This window comes from Lathyrus oleraceus, chromosome 3 (assembly GCF_024323335.1).
Source record: "Lathyrus oleraceus cultivar Zhongwan6 chromosome 3, CAAS_Psat_ZW6_1.0, whole genome shotgun sequence".
In the NCBI taxonomy this organism is placed as follows: Eukaryota; Viridiplantae; Streptophyta; class Magnoliopsida; order Fabales; family Fabaceae; genus Lathyrus; species Lathyrus oleraceus.
Window position 1 is genome coordinate 530,085,535 of NC_066581.1, and position 14,760 is coordinate 530,100,294.

Genomic DNA, 14,760 nt, shown 5'->3' on the forward strand with positions numbered 1-14,760 from the left:
ACTGAAGTATGGACAGATTGGTCCTGTACAGTTCAGCAAACTTGTACTGTCTGTTTTCAGGAAAAACAGACTTAGCATATGGTCTATGATTTGGACGTCAAACTGAATGTTGTGACATTCATTCCTGACAGCGTATGCTATATTGTAGGTTCTTTAGTTTTTCTGTTTCAGCATTTTTCTCAAGCTATTCTTCAGGGATTCAACAGCTGAGCGAAAATCCAAGAAACCAACAACTAAGCTACAATTAATGAACCTAACAAATAGCCTATTTGTTAGTAACCTAGATGTGGAATTTAGGGGAACTCGCGTGACCTTAAATTCAGGAAAATACAAGTACAAGGCCCAAGTGCTGCAATATAAAAGGATGGCAATCCTTCATTCAGAACGTGGGTTTTTGAGGCGTGAAGATTTTATTTATACAATATACTTCACTGCTGTATTTTTGTGAGTCTTGTATTAGACGTAATTTGTAAGTCTAGCTATTATCACTGAGATGATTGCATTGGTATAAGGTGTTCATTGAGTTGTAAGTGTTGTGTCAATCTAAGCTTTTAAGCGTGAGTGTTGTGTATCTTGATTAAAGCTGTTAAGCACAATCAAGAGTTGTTTGAAGTGTGACTTCACAATTGTCTTTAATCTTAATTAAAGGTTGTAATCACTGAGGTGATTGAGGGGGAGTGAGTAGGAACTCTGATCTTAGTGTAAGATTGAAAATGTATTGGGTAGGTATTAAGTGATAGGGTTAAACAGTTGGTTTAAGGTCTGAATTAATACTACTAATAGTGGATTTCCTCCCTGGCTTGGTAGCCCCCAGACGTAGGTCATGTTGGACCGAACTGGGTAAACAATTACTTGTGTTATTTACTGCACTTACTTTTAAGTTCTGCATAATTCTTGTCTGCGCAGAATTGGATGTCATAGCAACCCGTGTGACATCGAAAGTCTGATAACTAGAATTTCAATTGGCATCAGAGCAGGCACCCTGCCTGTTAATTTCTGGGTGAGATCTAGGGAAGTTACTTACTAGTACCATGGACAAGGATATAGGACACTCAAATAGACCATCCATGCTGGATGGTTCTAACTATGATGACTGGAAGCCTCGTATGATAGCCTTCTTAAGGTCTCTAGATAGCTAAGTCTGGAGAGCTGTCAACAAAGGACGGGAACATCCAACGAAGACAGGTGAAGATGGAGTCAGTGTGCAAATTCCTGAGGAAGAGTGGGACAAGGAGCAAGAGGCATTAGCCCTTGGAAATTCTAAGGCCTTGAATGCATTGTTCAATGGAATCAGTAAGAACATCTTCAGGCTGGTGCACCACTGTGAACTGACTAAGGAAGTTTGGGATACCCTCAAGATAACTCATGAAGGTACCTCCAAAGTGAAGATGTCCAAACTTCAGATGCTAACCACCAAGTTTGAAAATCTGAGGATGAAAGAGGATGAGACTATTCATGACTTTCACATGAATATTCTTGAGATTGCAAACACCTCCGGTGGCTTAGGTGAGAAAATGGCTGAAGAGAAACTTGTAAGAAAGATTCTCAGGTCGTTACCTAAGAGATTTGCCATGAAGGTCACTGCAATAGAAGAGGCTCAGGAGATCTGCAATATGAAGGTGGATGAGCTCATTGGTTCTCTCCAAACCTATGAAATGGGCTTGTGTGAGAATGTTGAAAAGAAGAACAAAAGCGTAACCTTTGTATCAAATACTGAAGAGGAGTCAGAAGCAGGATATACTGGAGGTGATGAAAGCATATCAGAAGCCATAGCCATGCTTGGGAGACAATTCAACAAGTTCGTGAAGAAGATTGATCAAAGAGGTAGACCAAATGTCAAGAACATCTCGTCTGACATCAGAAAAAGATCAACTTCTGAAGAAAAGCTCAACCAAGGCAAGGGGATCCAGTGTCATGGTTGTGAAGGTTATGGACACATTAGAGCTAAATGCCCTACTTACCTCAAGATGCAAAAGAAGGGGCTATATGTAACATGGTCAGAGGGAGACTCTGAGAGTGAATCTGAAGGAGAATCTGCTAAACATGTCAGTGTACTAACTGGTGTTTGTGCCTCTGATGATGACTCAAGTGCAGATGAACTGACCTTTGATGAACTTGCTACATCATATAAGGAGCTATGTGTCACCAGTGCAGAAGTGCGTGGACAAGGAGAAAAGCAGAAGAAGCTCATCAAGGAGTTGGAGGATGAGAAACAAAAGCATCTGATAGTCATAGATGGTCTAAATGGTGAGATAATCTTGCTGACCTCCAAGCTGGAGCAAATGACGAAATCCATCAGAATGCTCAATAAAGGAACAGACTCCTTGGAAGAGATCCTAAAGGTGGGACAGAAGTCTGGAACCATGTCTGGTTTGGGCTTTGTGAAAAAATCCTCAGCTGAACTCAAACGCTCAAAAGCGAAAGTTCAGAAATTCAAGCGGAGGTCACACCCGATGTCTCAACATCAGGGAACCAGGATGAGTAACCATCAGAAGAAGAAATTTCAGCGATGGAGATGTCATCACTGTGGTAGGTTTGGCCATATAAAAGTCTTCTGCTATAGGCTGCATGGTTATCCTAACCAAGCCTCCCATGTCAGACCTAAGCATAAGGCATATAGGCATAATGCCCCCATCAAGAAACAACAATGGTATGCTTGGTTAGCTCACACAGCTCTAAGGGCATCCACCAGAGAAGACTGGTACTTTGACAGTGACTGCTCAAGACATGACTGATATGGAGAATATATTGGTGGATATACAACCTCACACTACCAGTTATGTGACCTTTGGCGATGATGCTAAAGGAAAAATAAAAGGTGTGGGTAAGCTGGACTGCTCTGGAGTCCCAGAACTGAATGATGTGCTGTTAGTAAAAGGACTGACTGCCAACCTCATTAGCATAAGCCAGCTATGTGATCAAGGATACTATGTTCAGTTTACTAAGGAGCTATGTGTTGTGACAAATGGAGATAATCAAGAAGTTATGAGAGGATCCAGATCCAAAGATAACTGTTATCTGTGGGAACCTAAGCTCTCAAACTTTTCCACAATGTGCTCCTCAGCCAAGGAAGAACAGGAAGTGAGGCTGTGGCATAGACGCCTTGGTCATCTCCACTTAAGGGGAATGAAAAAGATCATATCCAAGGAAGCAGTTAGAGGAATCCCAAAGCTGCTCATTGATGAAGGAAGAGTCTGTGGAGAATGTCAGGTTGGCAAGCAAACCAAGATGTCACACCCGAAGCTGGGACATCCTACAACTTCCAGAATTCTGGAACTGTTGCACATGGACTTAATGAGACCTATGCAGATTGAAAGCCTGGGTGGTAAGAGATATGCATATGTGGTGGTTGATGACCATTGCAGATACACTTGGATAAGCTTCATCAGAGAAAAGTCAGATGCATTTGATGTCTTCAAAGAACTATGCATCAGACTTCAAAGGGAAAAGGACAGTGGTGTTGTCCGAATTAGGAGTGATCATGGTACGGAGTTCAAAAATTCCAAGTTTGATGAGTTTTGCTCGTCTAAAGGAATAAGTCATGAGTTCTCCTCTCCTATAACTCCTCAGCAGAATGGGATAGTTGAAAGGAAAAATAGAACTATTCAAGAATCTGCCAGAGCTATGATTCATGCAAAGAAGCTCCCTATGCACTTTTGGTCTGAAGCTATGAATACAACTTGCTATGTTCACAATAGAGTTACCTTGAGAAAAGGAACCTCCTCCACTCTGTATGAAATATGGAAAGGTAGAAAGCCCACTGTGAAGTACTTTCATATTTTTGGAAGTAAATGCTACATTCTCACAGATCGTGAACAGAGAAGGAAAATGGATCCCAAAAGTGATGAGGGTATATTCCTAGGATACTCAACTAACAGCAGAGCTTACAGAGTGTTCAACTATAGGACCAATGTCCTGATGGAATCCATAAATGTTATTGTGGATGATAAAGAGGAAGGAATCGATGTCATAGAGGATGTTGGAACATTCCTTGATACTACAACAGACATACCAGTCAAGTCTGAAGAAGTACAGGAGACTCCTCTTGAATGTGAGGTAGATGCACCCACCAAAACGCCATCTATCAGAATTCAGAAAGACCACCCTAAGGATCTTATCATAGGAGACCCCAATAGTGGTGTGACTACCCGATCAAGGGAAATTAGCTCAAATTCCTGTTTTGTATCCAAGGTTGAACCAAAAAATGTGAAAGAAGCCCTGACTAATGAATATTGGATCAATGCCATGCAAGATGAACTGGAGCAGTTTAAAAGGAATGAAGTATGGGATCTAATTCCACGACCTGAAGGGACTAACATCATTGGTACCAAGTGGATTTACAAAAACAAGTCTGATGAGAAAGGAATAATCACTGGGAATAAAGCAAGACTAGTAGCTCAAGGATATACTCAAGTTGAAGGGGTTGACTTTGATGAGACGTTTGCACCCGTTGCTAGGCTTGAGTCAATCAGATTGTTGCTAGGTGTAGCCTGCATTCTGAAATTCAAATTGTTCCAAATGGATGTGAAGAGTGCATTTTTAAATGGCTACTTAAATGAAGAAGTCTATGTGGAACAACCTAAAGGGTTATGTGATTCTAACCAACCTAAACATGTGTACAAGTTGAGGAAAGCCTTGTATAGGTTGAAGCAAGCACCTAGAGCTTGGTATGAAAGGTTGACTGAATTTCTGACCTCTAATGGATACAGAAAAGGTGGGATAGATAAGACCTTGTTTGTGAAGGATGAAGAAGGCAAAATCGTGATTGCCCAAATCTATGTGGATGATATTGTTTTTGGTGGAATGTCAGAGCAAATGGTGAAACATTTTGTTCACCAGATGCAATCTGAGTTTGAAATGAGTCTGGTTGGGGAACTGACTTATTTTCTTGGAATGCAAGTCAACCAAATGGAGGATTCTATGTTTCTCTCCCAAAGCAAGTATGCCAAAAACATAGTTAAGAAGTTTGGTATGGATAATGCTAGGCACAACAGAACTCCTGCACCTACTCATCTAAAGTTAACCAAAGATGATGGATGGCCCGGTGTTGATCAATGCTTGTATAGAAGCATGATAGGTAGTCTACTATACCTAACTGCAAGTATACCTGACATTTCCTATGCAGTTGGAGTGTGTGCTAGATACCAAGCAGAGCCCAAGGTGAGCCACTTGAATCAAGTCAAGAGGATTCTCAAGTATATCAGTGGGACTTGTGACTATGGTTTGCTATATTCTCATGGCTCTGAGCCTGTCCTATCTGGGTACTGTGATGCTGATTGGGCTGGGAGTGCCGATGATAGAAAAATCACATCAGGAGAATGCTTCTTCTTGGGAATCAATCTCATATCATGGTTCATCAAGAAGCAGAACTGTGTATCTCTATCCACTGTAGAGGCTGAATACATAGCAGCTGGAAACAGTTGTTCCCAACTGGTGTGGATGAAACAGATGCTTACTGAGTACAATGTCCTTCAAAATGTCATGACATTGTTCTGTGATAATCTCAGTGCCATCAATATTTCCAAGAATCCCATCCAACACAGAAGGACCAAACATATTGACATTAGACATCACTTCATCAGAGATCTGGTGGAAGACAAAGTGATTACCTTGGAACATGTAGCCACTGAACTTCAACTGGCTGACATATTTACAAAGGCTCTGGATGCTACTCAGTTTGAAAACTTAAGGGGCAAACTGGGAATATGCCTCTCTGAGGACTTATATCAACCAATGATGTTTGGGATGTATTGTTTAATATCTCAACCTATTAAACAATTGAAAGTGTGCTATGACTGGACAACAGTTCACAGCTATTTTACTTGCTGCAAGTGTAGTAACAAGATGTTAAGGGGATATCCTAACAAGATGTTCATGCAGGAGTGGTTCAAGATGTCAGACTCAAAGTCATGGCATCTGATATGGGTGTAAAGCAAGAACGTGTGACTACTTGATCAAAGTTGTGAAGCAAGATCAAGTGGGTGATGTCTTGATTGAAACTGTGAAGTAAAATCAAGTCTGTAATTCTGTCATTTGTGTGTGTAATTCTGTTTATGTTATGTTGGTCTATAATTTAATGTGTTGCTTTGGCAACATTTTTGACAAAAAGGGGGAGTAACACCTGTGATGCCCCAGGACAACAGATTGTTTTGCTAAACAGATATTCAGGACAGATATTCAAGATCCTCTAATCCAGATGTTGTGCTGCAGCTGATGTTCCACTTCCATGAGTGTGAGGGTGTTTATGTGTGCTGCAATTAGAAGTTTTTATTTAACTTCTGTATGTAAGCTGTTTTGTGAAGTTTTTATTTAACTTCCATGTGTGTGAGTGTGCTGCTACTCTGAGCGTATTAGCTAGGTTAAATTCCTGCTAGATGTGAGATTTCCGCTGCTATAAACTCTGTTGTGAGACCAAAGTGTTTTAGCCAAAAAAATTCCAAAGGGGGAGTTTGTAGATGTTTAATTGGCTGCATTGTATGGTAAAACACTAGCTGGATTCTAATGTCTTGACTGATGTGATGGCATGTTATGGAGATGTTTGTTTCACTGCACTGTATGTTAGAATATCTAGCTGTACTCTGATGTCTTGACTGATGTCATGACATTCTGAGTAGTATACTGCAGGTTTAGCTAATACAGGATTTATTGAATGTCAAACTGAATGTTATGATATTCATCCCTGACAGCAGATACTGAGGAATAGAACAGTTGGTGTTCTGCTATAACTCAGTATTTATTCTCAGTCTGTTTATCAAGGAAATAAAAGACCTGACATATGGCCTACTGACTGAATGTCAAACTGGATGTTATGACATTCATCATTGACAGCATATCCTGAAAAATAGGCAGATTGGTTTTCTGCTACATTTCAGTGTGCAGCTCAGTCTGCTTATCAAGAGGATAACATACCTGATGTAAGGCTCTATGTGTAAATGTCAAATTGAATGTTTTGACATTTATTAATGTACGCTGATACTGAAGTATGGACAGATTGGTCCTGTACAGTTCAGCAAACTTGTACTGTCTATTTTCAGGAAAAACAGACTTAGCATATGGTCTATGATTTGGACGTCAAACTGAATGTTGTGACATTCATTCCTGACAGCGTATGCTATATTGTAGGTTGTTTAGTTTTTCTGTTTCAGAATTTTTCTCAGGCTATTCTTCAGGGATTCAATAGCTGAGCGAAAATCCAGGAAACCAACAACTAAACTACAATTAATGAACCTAACAAATAGCCTATTTGTTAGTAACCTAGATGTGGAATTTAGGGGAACTCGCGTGACCTTAAATTCAGGAAAATACAAGTACAAGGCCCAAGTGCTGCAATATAAAAGGATGGCAATCCTTAATTCAGAACGTGGGTTTTTGAGGCGTGAATATTTTATTTGTACAATATACTTCACTGCTGTATTTTTGTGAGTCTTGTATTAGACGTAATTTGTAAGCCTAGCTATTATCACTGAGATGATTGCATTGGTATAAGGTGTTCATTGAGTTGTAAGTGTTGTGTCACTCTAAGCTTTTAAGCGTGAGTGCTGTGTATCTTGATTAAAGCTGTTAAGCACAATCAAGAGTTTTTTGAAGTGTGACTTCACAATTGTCTTTAATCTTAATTAAAGGTTGTAATCACTGAGGTGATTGAGGGGGAGTGAGTAGGAACTCTGATCTTCGTGTAAGATTGAAATTGCATTGGGTAGGTATTAAGTGATAGGGTTAAACAGTTGGTTTAAGGTCTGAATTAATACTACTAATAGTGGATTTCCTCCCTGGCTTGGTAGCCCCCAGACGTAGGTCATGTTGGACCGAACTAGGTAAACAATTACTTGTGTTATTTAGTGCACTTACTTTTAAGTTCTGCATAATTCTTGTCTGCGCAGAATTGGATGTCATAACAACCCGTGTGACATCGAATGTCTGATAACTAGAATTTCACTTTCTCATTTTATTTACTAACCAAAAGCACAAAAACATGCCACTAACATTTCTTGTTTGTAGCTTGAGCAATCACAAGGCCCAAAGCTTCTAGGTGATCCTTTGTGCAATGATATGGCCAAAAGGAGATGAAGGCAAGCAGGGAAATGGTTCCCAAAGCTCTCATCCATCAAATATGCCTCCCTAGAATCTCAATTCATCATTTTGATCAAAGAAAGTCAAAGGTTTTGAGGTTTGATCACCCACAATGCCTTGCTAATGAAGCAACCTCAGCCCATGGTCAAATACAATCAAGGGAAGTTCTATAATTCATCATTTCATGCATATTTGAGCTTATTTGAGTGTCCTCAAACATCAATTCATCAAGATATGAGTTGTGGACTTGAGAAGTTGATCATTCAATTCATCTGACTATTTTGAAATGCACTAAGACCTAACTTTTTATGTGTTGGTCAAATGGAGCTGATCCCAAAAGAAAAAATGTTCTTAAGGACAATATGAATAAATTTTATGTTCATAATTAATTTATTTGAAGCTTGGAAGGTCATCTCCCATTCCAAAACATTATAGGTCATTTTGACTGAAACCCTAATTTTGGGTCAACTTCCTAAGAACATAATGCATTCATTTTTTATGAATTTGAGGTGGGATCAAATGAATTGGAAAGATTATTGTGTCTACTTCAAATGTTATGTTGAACAAAATTTCAAAATCTCAAAATAAATACATGTGATAATGCAAAACATTATAGGTCACTTTGGACCAAATGCATTGAAAGGCAAAAAAGTCCAACTTCAAGTGCCCATAACTTCTTCATCAAAAATCCAAATGATGCAAACTTTAAGTCCATATTGATTGTATTGAAAATATATACAACTTTTATGTTGGAGGTTTGTTCATTTGAAGCTTTCATCATCAAAACAGAAGGGCTTGAAGTTGTTTCATTTTGACAAAATTCTCAAAGGCATGTTTTACACTATGAACTTCATGGCCTATTTTCATAAATTTCCACACTTCAAATGAGTTTTTGTTCAACATAACACTTGTTCCTTATGTCAATACCTTTCCGACCATTACCCATATGCTTATGTTTGGATTTCCTAATTGGCATTTTCGAAGAGATGAAGTTTTAGGCACAATTATGCAATTCATGATGAAGCTTCATGCACAAGCCATTGCCTTGCAAATCACACGTTCAAACCTTCTCCAAACAAGCTCAGCATCCATTTGCACCAGGTTTTGGACCTCACATGCGCCTGTACAGGCCCATGCATGGAGGACCCAATTCTCATGCACACGAATTCTTCATGACTTTGCATCAGCTCCATCTATAAATAGAAGGCATTGCTCACTTCAAAACTCAACCTGAAGGCGCCTTAAACCCTGCTGAATTGATTCCCCAGTGTAAGACCCCAATTTTGGCCCTAAGATCCCTCATGGCCCATATCATATCATATCATGGCCTCAAGGATCATTGCATGCCCTGGTTTCCCTCCTAGTGGGTGGTTTGCCTTGTGAGTTGATTCTTGATCACCAAGCATACTTTGCATTTGTATATCTTTGCTTTCATATGTTTACTAACCAAAAAGTACAAAAATATTATCAGTTTAACCTTGTTGCCTGCAGTTGAAGCAACCATCAGCAATTAGGTCAAAGTCAGTCATTGGTCAGTCAAAGTAGTGAATGGTGGCCATTCTTGCAGAATTTGGGCACCATGATCAATAATCAAGGGTTCATACAACTTGGGACATCCTTTGAAGTCAAGCTCTCAAAGATTTAGGGTTTGGAATTCATCAGAAATGCTTCAGTAATCCAAAACCCTAGAAAAGTCAACTGAAGTCAAACTTGGTCAATTGTGGATTTAATCAGTGATTTGATGGATGGAATTGATTTGAAGGAGCTCATTCATACTTATATAAGCCTCATATATCATGTCAAACCTCATCATGGAAGAATTCAAAGTCAAACAGAAAATTTCCCAAAATAGAAAGTGGACCTGTAATTTTAACTGCCAAAAATGGAAACTTCTTGATCCTCAACTTACATCATGATACAAGCTTCAAATGAATTTTTGCCCAACATGAAAGTTGAAGATCCTGTTCTCCCATTTTCAAAAAGTCCAAGAACTCCCAAATCCCATGTATGGTTTGCAAGATATGATCAATTCAATTTCAAAAATTTATGAACTTCAACAAGCCATATCTCATGAACCATAAGGCCAAATTTGTTGGGGTTTTTCCTACAAACCACATTTCTTCTCCTCTTTCCAAAAATATAAATTTCATGAACCAAAACCTTGCCAATCAAAATGGCATTTTTTGGACTTGTTTCATTTAAATTCAAGTTTGACTCAAGTTGACTTTTTGATTTAAACATTTTTGACACAATTGGCCATTTGGGACTTGTTCTAAATGATGTTTGCAACATGTTCCAAGCCTAAATTTGTGCTCATGCTGCTATTATACCTCTCCCATGTGCATATTTTGGAAATTAGCAAATAGTGCATTTTTTGGTTCATTCAAGTGAAACAAGTTAACCACTCCATCAGCAAACTTAAAACAGCAAATAGAATGGTCATTTGCAGCCTGTTTAGAAGCCCAATTCGTGTACAACTCACACCCTCCACTTCCATATTTTCCAAGCTTAGCAAATTGCAAATGGTCTTCATTAAGTTAAACCAGCTTAGCATGTGATTAAGGGACCTTAAACAGCAAATATAAGTGAACTTTCTGTCACTTCTAAACCCTAGCCACAGCCTTTGCGCAGCAGAATTTCTCACTCTCTCACTTTTGCATTTTGACTCTTTTTGCAAATTCTGTCAAAAACTTCAAAAGACCTCAAGCTACTTGTGGTTGTTCCATCATCCATCATCAATATTGAGCTTGTTCCAACCATCAAATCACAACTGGACAGCCATTTTCTAACTCTGTTTTTCGAAGGACCAGTCATGGTGAAATCGAGATTTGGAAGTTTCAAGCAAGTTTGAGTCAAAGTGCTTCAAGGTTTCTTCATTCCAAAGCATAGTGGACCTCTGTTTGAGCTGGAAGCATACAAACAACCACTGTTCCTTGATTTTCTTCACAGCCAAGTAAGATTTCGACTATCCTTTCTCACCGAACCATGCCATGTTTAACGTAGAGCCTAGCATGCTGATTGCAATGAAGTTTGTCTCATGTAATTTGGTTGACTAGTTTGCAAGAAATCTGAAAAAATAAGATGGATAATCATTTGCATTTTTGCTCGAATCTCTTACCACAGTTTGTTTCCATGAAAACTAAGTTTGGATTTGTATTGTATATGCTCTAATGGTCCTGTTGGTATGCCATTTATTCATTTCTGAAACTTTTCATTCATGAGCAAAGTTTGATGTTCATATTTCTTCTGCTCGATTCATGCATATGACTGTGTTTTGTGGAAAATCAATGTTGGATTGTTGTTCACCTTGCCTTGCTGATCATGTCTATGTATTTATTTGGGATTTCTGGAAAATTTCATCAAGCACGATTTTGTAGATGATGAATGTTGTTACTGTATGTTTAAAAACCCTAAGTTGCCCAGAAAAGTAAATGGTGATTGGCTGCTGTTGCTCATTGTACTGTTCCATTGGCCATCAGCCAATTAAAACATTTCGTGGCCATAGCCTGTACGCAGTCGTTTTGTTAAGTGAGGCGCACAATTACAAGTGTGCCACTCGGTCAACCATGTTTGACCTTCCCTTCATGTTATTTGTTCATGTTTGGTTCCAATTGTACCTCAACTTCCAAAAATCATTTCTAATTCATTTCAACTCCAAAAATCATGGGATTTTTTGTATCTTGATCATGAAAATGTCTAGTTTTTTACCATTATCTTTCCAGATTTTTCTGATCAATGAATTTTAATTGGCCTTAGGGTTTATGTAAAGTGACCAAAAAATGATACATATTGCCAAAACCCTTGTGAAATGATGAGTTTGTATCCATTGGTTCTGAAACTTTTTGTGGTTAAACTAGACTCATTCATCTTTGTTTACATGTAGAGTTTGTGCATTTATCACTTGTGGTTTGCTAGATACAAATTTTTGAACTAGGGTGTGACAACTTGTGTCACACCAATGATGTGCATTTTCTTGATTTTTGTTCACATGCTTCCTGACCTCCAAATGATCCAATTTTTTGCATGAATCATCTATCATATGTCTAGTTTGTGCATGAATTTTCTTGGATTTAATGATGCCATTTTCCATTTAATTGTGAATTTTCTTCCCTGCCTAGTCAAATGTTGACTTTATGTGATACATGTTGCCAAATCCTTTGGGAAATCCTCATATCTTATTGTATGATCATGAAATTTCATATGTGCACACTCGACATCTTGAGCTTTGCATTGGTGTTAATCCCGTCCATTTCTCATCTGTTTTCATTTTGTTATGATTTTTTGAAGATGACCCATGAATTGTTGACTTCTTTGTGCACATTTGAAATTGTGTTGACTTCCTGATTTTAATTGACTATCTTCCCATGATCCAATTGAGATGAAATTTCATATGCATGCTATGTTATGGATTGTGATTGAGTATGATTTATTTCATGATTTTTGGAATTGTTTTTGACTGCTTTTGAGCTTGGTCTTGCTATTGACCTTTTGTGTGCTCCCTCTTGCCATGTTTTGACTTCTTTGGTCTATAAAATGACAATGATGCATGATTTGATTGTGAATCCAATTGAGGTAGCTTCTTAAATGTTTGAACATGAATTGGGTTGACTTTTCTTTGCTGTTTTGACCTTTTCTTTCATCTTTGACCCTAGGCTAGTCCTAGTGGTCTTTTGAGCTTACAATTGAGTTAATGTTTCAGGTTAAGCACCAATGCCTCAAAGATCATTCAAATTTGATTGAGTTGGATTATATATATCATGTGCTAACCCTTGTTTTGTAGGTGTGACTCACATAGTTGAGTCTTGTGCTTTGCACATTGGTCCCTCTGTGGTTGACTGTTGTTTATCCATTCCTTTTTGTTTTAAACTGTGGAACTGTGAACTGATTTGTTTGATTTTTCTCAGGTACCCTTTAGTTGCTTTATTTGCTTGCTTTGCTATTTAGCAATTGCTTTTGAGGTATAATTACTTCCTCTTCATGTAGTCTGGAGACCCGGTCTGTTATTTGACCGGGCAAACTGTCTGAAGTCCTCCTTAAGAGGCAATGCTTGTGTATGTTAAAATTGTCCCAAGCAGGAAAAGTCCTTCAAGTAAGGCAATTGGTAGATCAAAGGGATAAGTAGCCTATCCCCTACTATTCAGTGAGTCCTCTCCTTGCTCCCATTACATGGTTGTAGCATTGAGATAAAAACCCAAAATCTATCGAGTCAATAATGTGGAAAGAGCTCCATCTTTCTGAGCTCCCACACTTTCTGATATGCTCTCCCTGATCAGGGATAGAAGCAATGAGGCACACCCCTCATTCTCCTTCTCATCTGCTTCACCTTAGCCTCTCAATGGCAAGGTTAAGAGCAACTCTGTGACCCTATTCCAGTTGGCCTCAGTGCCTAACCCTCTTGTGTGAGCCTCCTTGTTTGGCTATAGAGTGTACTGTTTGATATTGATTGATTGATTGATTGCTTCATATACACATGTTTGCTTTCATGCTTTGTGCACTCATCATCATTAATTGCTCATCAATGCATAATCATCTCATTTGTCTTTGTGACATTATCATTGCTGTTTACCCATTGAGGACAATTGTAAGACCATCCATTGGCCATTGCTCCTATGATATGGAAGTGAGTATAAGACCATCACCTTGGCCACTCATCTTATCTTTGCCTGATGCATTTACTTGATTGTACGTGAGGAAGCAACTGTAAGTCCCTGCAAGTTGGCATTTGCTCTCCTATGATCACATGTTGTTTTGTTTGTTTGTATGTGAGGATACAACTGTAAGTCCCTGCAAGTTGGCATTTGTATTCCTAGGACCATACTGTGGAGGTTAGAGTAAGCCCAGACAGATTGGCATCTGACATCCATGTTTTGTTTTCTTTGTTTATGTGAGGTTGCAATTGTAAGTCCCTGTAAGTTGGCATTTGCTTTCCTGTGATCATAATTTGGTTTATCTGTTTGTATGTGAGGTTGCAGTTATAAGTCCCTGTAAGTTGGCATCTGCTTTCCTGTGATCATAGTTTGTTTTATCTATTTGTATGTGAGGATCCATTGTAAGTCCCTGTAATGTGGCATTGGCTTTCCTGTGATCATATGTGGAGTTAACCTAAGTCCAGATAGATTGGCAGTTGACTTCCATATTTCATCTTTGTTTTCTTTTGAGGAGATTAGTGTAAGACCATTGAGTGGCATCTGATATCCAGTTTTATTTTAGGAGATTGGTGTAAATCCATCTATTGGTATCCGGTATCCGCCTTTTATTTCTTTGTTTGAGGAGATTAGTGTAAGACCATTGAGTGGCATCTGATATCCAGTTTTATTTTAGGAGATTGGTATAAGCCTAGTGATTGGCATCCGATATCCGCTTTTGCTTTCTTCTTTGTTTGTTTGTTATTATCCATTGCCCATTCCAAAGGACACACTTGAATCATCTCCTATATGATTTCAAGAGGTGAACCTTCTAAGAAGTTTTACTTTCCATCTTCATCCATTCATCATTCATTATGTCCTAAACCTTTTCACACTTTGATTTCAAACTTGACATAGTTATTGTGCAAACATCTTCATGTTTTCTAACTAAAAACCTGGACCTCAAGTCCTTGACTTTTTTCAAACTCCATTTCATAATACTTCTTTTGAATCAATCTTAATCATACTTTGACTCCATTTTCATAATCACAATCAATTAACTTCA